Here is a 6,004-nt window from a genome sequence, read left to right as displayed (position 1 = left end):
ATTAAAATGCATATTTTAATTTCAATAAGGGTATAAATATTGACACATTCGTTTATTTGTAGCAAAATTACTCTTCCATTATTTCAATTTTCATATTGTTTTCTGGTATTTTTTGTTTGAATTCAGTTTATTTTGTGTATATACAGAGAAATACGAAATAATAAGACGAAATTCTGTCGATGAAATCAAAAGTTCGGAAACAAAATTAATTGTAACATTTTTAGTTCAAGTACGAAGAAATGTGGATGTTGGTATTCTGTATATCCTTTACGTTGCCGCGCAAAGTTATGAAAAGATCTAACCAATCACAAGTCTCGTATTCAAAATGAAATGTTGTTTGAAAACACTACGCGTCCTGTAGTAATCATAAATGTTGCTAATTATGGGATAAAAGCTTTCTTAACTTAAGTCTTATCATGTTGCAGACAAAGTTATGAACTTCACTCTTCAGTGTGCAAGAATATAAACTTTATTACACAGTTGTATTTGCGTACTATTTCTTGTGTCGCAGTCACATAGATGCTTAAGTTTTCAAATGTAACGTACACTTTGTTCGAAGTTGACTAGGTCGTTATGATCGTTGTGTTAGTTTGTGGATAAGGAGATGTGAGTTCCATAATTACCACGTTGTGCGGTTGTCAAGTAAGTGTAATTTATAACTGTTTCTTTTGACGTGTGTGAAAATGATCTGTATGTATAAATATATACATTGCGGAGGTCTGTGGGACCCTAATGACAATATGCGCGATGCACAGTTTAATACAGAACTATCTGCTTTGGCTTACAGTATATCTGAAAATAAATACTCATTTTTAGCTAGGTTAGATTTAGTTCATAACGAATATTTTCGTAATACAGTCGACTTTTTTTGTGAAGAGATTCGGAATTTGTGATGTGCTGGACTTAAGGCACTGAATTTTGAAATACTAAACATGAACTTAAAAAGTTTAAGTTAAAACTAGAGTTCGAATGTAAAACTCCAGCTTAAAAGTTGGAGTAAAGATGTTATTTATTATCCACTGTTAATTTATAAATAAAGGGAAGGAGAGAAAGTACTTCATTTGCCTGTTTAAGCTACATTTATTTCATTAAAAGGATAACAGTATTATGCACCAGAAACTTTTGTACAAGAAATCCGTATTCGTTGTTCTCCCAGTAACACATAATCCAGCACCTTAGAAGATTAATATCGATTTTAGCCCTCACCAACTTCCACTTTTGTTATACAGTGATTAATAAATATTGTATTAGATTTCCGTGTGCAGCTCTCTCAATTATGCGCATTAAATGTTGGGTCAGTTCTTTGTTTTATTTGAAGTTTGCAGCAGATAATGATATCTAACTGAAGTTTTTGACATGGAGCTTCAGTCAAATAAGGAAAAGGATGGCCGCATAATTATTTGGTGGAAAATTTGTGGTATAAGAAGTAATATACTGAAATGAAATTAGGCCTGCATGGAAAAGTTTGAGTTATTGGGTTGTGTGATGTCATAGAGGCATCACATCTGCTGTTTACAACAGTGTGAAATTAATATGAGGGGTAGTATCTGGGATAGTTGCTTCATGGAGGCCAGATTTGGACACATATTCTATAGTCGTAAGCATACATGCATTTTGAGCTATTGCTTTCTTTGTATTAAAATTCCAATATCATTGTGTGATGAGCCTTGGATGAATGAAAGTAGGTAAATAAATATTATGCCATGGAACTGTTTGGCCTGCTGATAAGTGGGTTCAGTGTGGTACTATATGACCTGTTGCTTATTCCAGTTTATCAAGAACATAACCAATTTTACTTTGTACTAATCTTGTTGATAAAGAAACCCAATTTCTGTTGAAAAATGTGGAGCAAAGTGATGCAGCTTGGTTAGCACACAGGACCCTCATTTGGAAGGATGATAGTTCAAATCTGCATCCAGCCATCCAGATATAGGTTTACTGTGTTTATCATAAGTCACATCAGGCTAATGCTGGTAAGATTCCTTTGAAAGGGCACTGCCGAAAACATTCAGAGCTTGTGCTATGTCTCTAATGATCTCGATGCCGGTGGGATGTAAAACACTGTAGTTGGGATGGCGTACGAAGATCTGACAGTTCACAGTGCTGTTGGCAGCTTTAAAGTGTGAAGTGCTAACAGCTGTAGGCGAAAATGGTAGTTGTGTACAGAGCTGTGACCACACTGAGGTGTTGTCATTGAGGTGTTCACAAAACCGCGTTACGTTATTGGTCAAGCTAGAACTGTGAAGCTGCTGTGCCTGGCAGCCCACTGCAGCTGACAGGATCAACTTCTGCCGGTTCAACTATAGTTTCCTGTCCTTTCGGAATAAAGTGATAAAACGTGGTCACATGATGGTGAAGATTTGCCATACTTATGGAGTGTCTACATGCCTTCCGTGGCCCATGCGAATGTGGTTCCAGGTGGTCTAGATTGCCTGATGCTGGTCAAATCCACAAGGTTTCTTCTGGATGCAGGGCAGTTTCACATTGTGGATGACAGTAGTGTGAATTGAAAATTTTTTGTCTGAGTTGACATTATTTTCGTCCCTTACGTGGTATTATTTGAACTTAGAAATGCTTAACGAAGAGTAGAGGCGGGGGAAGAAGCCGTGCCTCACACTTGCAGGGCTGAGAGTGTACACCAGAGATCCGTGATTTTATGCAGGTCTGATACATGGTCATAGGGAGCATTGTGCGGTATATCAATGTTTTTTTAGTTATGTGGGTAGGTGTGTTAAAGTTCTACAGTAAAGAAATTGAATTATGTGCAAATTTCATGTTGTATGTTGATTTTAATGCATTTCATTTTGAAATGAGGATGGTTACAAATTTGGAAATTGCTGTTAACTATAGGCTGGTGGACAGAAGTGTCAGGTAGAGCTTTTATGTGTGCTTATCGGTACAATGACAGTGATTTTTGTTAAAACAGCTATATAATTGTGCCTTTTGAAGTTACAGAATTTTGACATTTTATAAATTTTGTGTCCTTCCACAAAATTTTCTTTGTGAATGTTTGCTTATTGTTTGGCCACTTAATAAGAATCATGTGAAAAACATATGTGCAGAAGAAATAAGGCCCTGATTATCTGTAGATTCAAAGTAATGAAGACATGAAATGTTTTTTTATTTTGGTCATTGTGTTTAGGTAATGGGCGTGTTTGTGTAAAATGTCTTTATAATGTGGCTGTACCACCACCTCCCTAGTCCTTAGTTGGAAGAGTTTGGGCCATTAAGTTATTGCTTGTTGTTTACATTCTTTTGATTACTTGAAATTAGTAAGAATTTGTCACCCTCCCTTCCTCACCGCCTCTGATGGAGAGCCTTCACCCCTTTTTATTTTTATAGTTATTCCCCTCTCCCTGACTTAGTGAAGTATGTAGGATGCTGCTCTAAGTTCAGTATATGGCTGTTAAGAATTACTTTCAGTTGTTTCAGTTTCTATTGTTAGATATCATTTCTTTAACATATCACTTACACAATCCAAAAGAGTTTGTATTCTTTCATGTATTGTACAGCTTAAGCTGATTACCTTGTAAGGGAAGTGGTTATGATTGAATACTCTGTGAAGCTGTTTTGGAAGGCAATATTAAATATTAATGCCTATGATTTGTCATCTGTTTTGGAGCCATCATTGAAAAACAGTGGGCAGACAAGTTTTATAATTTTTCATAAAACCAAATCTCTTTAGGGCTTTTCCCCGTCCAACTTAATTTGAAGAGCTTAGCTATGAATCATGGAAATGGGTGACTATAACGGGTGTTTTTTTTATTATTGAAATTGTTAATGTAGCTTATTGGGGTGTGACACTGTATCTCCTACAGAGCAATTTCCTGCAATTTTGGTATTTATACTTTAATACATTTTGCTGTGGTTTTCAGCAGTCTTCTGTTGTCTAGGCATGTAATGCTGTTTCATTAATTTTTCACACACAAATTCATGCCATGTAGCAGTTATGTATATTGCGACACACACTGTGACTTTGCCTCAAAATGGAAATAATTCTCCTGAAGGATGGTGTTCCACAAAGGCTACCAGAAAAGACTGCAAACAATAAATGGGGGCAGCAGGAATGATGTGTAAAGCAAATCTTCATGCAAATAAAGAAAGACTGTGAGTGGTTCTGTGCCATGTAGTGTAGAGGTTCATGCATGACCTTGGATTCTGACCATATTTTTTTATGATCATTAATTCATTACTGGTTTTGCAGTGTGAGCATATAAGGTCGTCAAAAAGAATGGGACAATGGAGGTGCATTGAAAATGGGCACAAATTCCGCTGGTACTCAAATCTGACATCTTTTGTTATGCTCTACTATTGGGAATACAATCAAAAGCCTTGATGGCTAGCAAATGAGACAGCCAGGATAACTTACAAATTCAAAAAAGATGTGTCTTTTGTCACAACTAAATGTGATATTCCATTCTGTTTCTCTACTATAACAGAATCAAACTGGTTGTAAACTTCACAGTTATCTTTCATTACCAAAGCGGTGGAGATCATGGTAGTAAAATTGTTGCATATCAGCTGCAGCACACGTCATATAAATAGCGTACAGGTTTTACAGCACTGCCACATTGTTTAAATTTTGGAGAAGCTCACAGGAATCTTCCTGACATTTTTTTGAAATGGATTCATGTTATAGAAAGTTATTTATGTATTTTTTATTTTACAATGCTAGTGTTAGCTATATTGTTGAATTCTGCTTTAAGGTATATTGTACATTATGTTGGCATAGTTTGCGGTTAATGTAGAACATTTTTGTACGTGTGAATAATTGTATAAATGTGTTGGTATGGTCTGTGGTGGTTTAACCACTGACAGGTCCTTTCGAAAGTGAGAAAAACAGCATCCCCAGCGCCATAGGGGCCATGTCCAATAGCTGTGCAACAGTAGCATGGGTGAATTTCTTTACTACATGTTACCAAACATAAGGTTTTCTTTAACCAGGATCGCAAGCTGATGACACATTTGTGTAAGTCGGAGGTCAAAGTTAGAAGAGGTCTCTTTTAGGATCCTAAACTTAAGTGTGCATCAAACTACTTGAATTTTTTACTTGTGTCTTTAATTTGCTGTAGAATGCTGAAATTTTGATAAGACAGAACTAAAAAAAAATTACATTTTAAAATGTGATTAGCTCAAATTATTAGAGCCAAAAAAGAGAAAACTATTATTTTTATTTTATTTCGTGTCCCCTTTCATTAAAAGAAATTGTAAAGCTGGATATTGTAGAGATTCTTTGCAGTTTTTATGGCTATAGTTAATTTCCTTGTCGTTAGGACTTTTTATATTATCTTTCACAGTGTCTGCTAAACAGTTGTAAAATGCTTGCATTGCAAAACGAAATACAATTTTTATAGGTGGTTTAGAACATTGTCTTTCTAATGAAAATGGTTTAAAGGAGCTAGCAGAGGACTGTAACTGGGCTGAAAATAGCCATTTTTGGCATTTTTAGAAAAATCTTCATTTTTGCCCTCTAGTTCATAAACTATTTGAAAGCAGTGGGAGAACAAAATTTTATATTTGAAGACCTTGTATTGGTAAGTTATTATGAGCAAAGTTTCAGGTTTATCTTGCAAATACTTCCTGAGATAAAAAGTTAAACTTCACCTTTATTTCGAATGTCTATTTCGTCGGCTAACTTCACATCAAATTACCCGTATGCAAATTGCTTAGGAAATAGGTTTTTCTTATTTTACTTAAGAGAGTGCATAATGTTATAAAAGATGATCTGTTTTGGTTCTTTCGATAAAATATTACTGGAGATGTTATGCCTCTAAGTTGCCAAAAACTCAGGGATGCACTATTGAGAGCTACACTATGTGGCCAAACAAATTACTACCTCTCTGTTAGTGTTAAATTGACAAAAGTAAAATGTGCAAACATTCACACACAATTTGGGGATATCCATTGTAGTCATGTGGGACCTTTTTTGAAATTGGACTACTTGGCATGGAATGGCCCAGATGCTATTTTATCAAACAGTGGAAACTGCAGGTAGGGATATCTA

General features: G+C 35.5%; 1 protein-coding gene across 1 annotated transcript in view; it reads left to right on the top strand.

The window, feature by feature from the left end:
• Nucleotides 1-567: 567 nt before the first annotated feature.
• The window catches only part of LOC126475207 (proliferation marker protein Ki-67-like), an 81,770-nt gene continuing 76,333 nt past the window's right edge, over nucleotides 568-6,004 (top strand). Inside the window, exon 1 of the mRNA XM_050102861.1 lies at nucleotides 568-642. The gene's annotated coding sequence lies outside the window, so the exon portion shown is untranslated. The remainder of the gene's footprint in view (nucleotides 643-6,004) is intronic.

Source organism: Schistocerca serialis, chromosome 4, assembly GCF_023864345.2.
Source record: "Schistocerca serialis cubense isolate TAMUIC-IGC-003099 chromosome 4, iqSchSeri2.2, whole genome shotgun sequence".
Taxonomy (NCBI): Eukaryota; Metazoa; Arthropoda; class Insecta; order Orthoptera; family Acrididae; genus Schistocerca; species Schistocerca serialis.
The sequence above is the reverse complement of the archived record's forward strand: the minus strand, read 5'-3'. Positions and strand labels throughout refer to the sequence as shown.